The sequence below is a fragment of the Acyrthosiphon pisum genome, chromosome A1, assembly GCF_005508785.2.
Source record: "Acyrthosiphon pisum isolate AL4f chromosome A1, pea_aphid_22Mar2018_4r6ur, whole genome shotgun sequence".
In the NCBI taxonomy this organism is placed as follows: domain Eukaryota; kingdom Metazoa; phylum Arthropoda; class Insecta; order Hemiptera; family Aphididae; genus Acyrthosiphon; species Acyrthosiphon pisum.
In genome coordinates this window covers 102,942,818-102,944,125 of record NC_042494.1, presented here as the reverse complement: position 1 = coordinate 102,944,125, position 1,308 = coordinate 102,942,818, and positions in this window count along the sequence as shown.

Sequence of the window (1,308 nt, the reverse complement as noted above, 5' to 3'; positions counted from 1 at the left end):
AAAATTAGGAAAACGGGAATTTTACGCAAAATCGATTTTCACAAAATTGAATTTGGTTTTTGGTGTAACTTTAAAAAATGACCGTAGATACATGACATTTGACTGAATGTTTATACATATTAGCATTTTCTATACACCATAATATTTGACTTATTTTGAGCTCTTTAAGGACATTGTCAGTTTTAATTTTTTAGATTCTGAGTGGAACGATGAATGTATTGACTTTACAATGATGTGTGTTAATTTTTTTATTTTTTTATTTTTATTTTTTTTTTTGTGTTTGTCATCACCTTTTAGGACAGTAAAAGTGCTTGGATTTTCTTCAACAGTACCTTTTCTGATAGGAAAGTGAATCTAGGTACTTTGGGGGGTCAAAAGTAAAATTTTTCCAATAGTTTTCAAAAGCACCGTGAAAAACAAAAGAAAAATTAAGGAAAAACGGGAATTTTTACGCAAAGTCTGTTTTCGAGAAAATTGATTTTGGTTTTTGGTGTAACTTTAAAACGAATGACTGTAGATATATGAAATTTTCATTGGTTGTTTATATTTCCATTTTCTATACATGATAAATTTTTCAAAATATTTTGATTTGTTTTTAGCTGTTTACGGCAGGGCTTGAAACCGATTGAAATAATTTCGGTTTCGGTTTTGAATACCGGTTTCTAAATTTTACGATTTCGGTTTTAACTTAGCAATACCGGTATTAAAAATTTCGGTTTCGGTTTCGGTTTTGAATACTGGTTTCTAAATGTTTCGGTTTCGGTTTCGGTTTTCAATATCGGTTTCTAAAATTTTCGGTTTCGGTTTCGGTTTTGAATACCGGTTTCTAAATTTTTCGGTTTTGGTTTTAATTTTTCAATACCGATATTAAAAATGTAATTTCGATTTTGTATACCGGTTTTTACATTTTTAAAAACGGATTTCCAAGCAGACTTGAAATTATAATTGAATGGTTTTATTATACTTAATTACTTGATAAGATATTTGAATGTGTGATACAAATAAGAGAAATGTTTTAATAGGAGTGATTTTTTTAATTTGATTCTACAAATTACAAGCTATAAGGAACCTAGAAGTTAGATTAAAATTAGAACAGTTTAAACTTTAAAGATAATATGTAGTACATTCATGACTAGACTATCTTTCTTTTGATGCAAACCTCTTCCTTGTTCGATTTTTTTCTTTTGTAGCATTTTATTAATAACAATGAATAATACTTAATTGTCTTATAAACAAGTAAATATTTACCTATAATAAAAAGGACATACATTCACTATTAGGTATTTTCACATTTGAAATTTTTTTTTT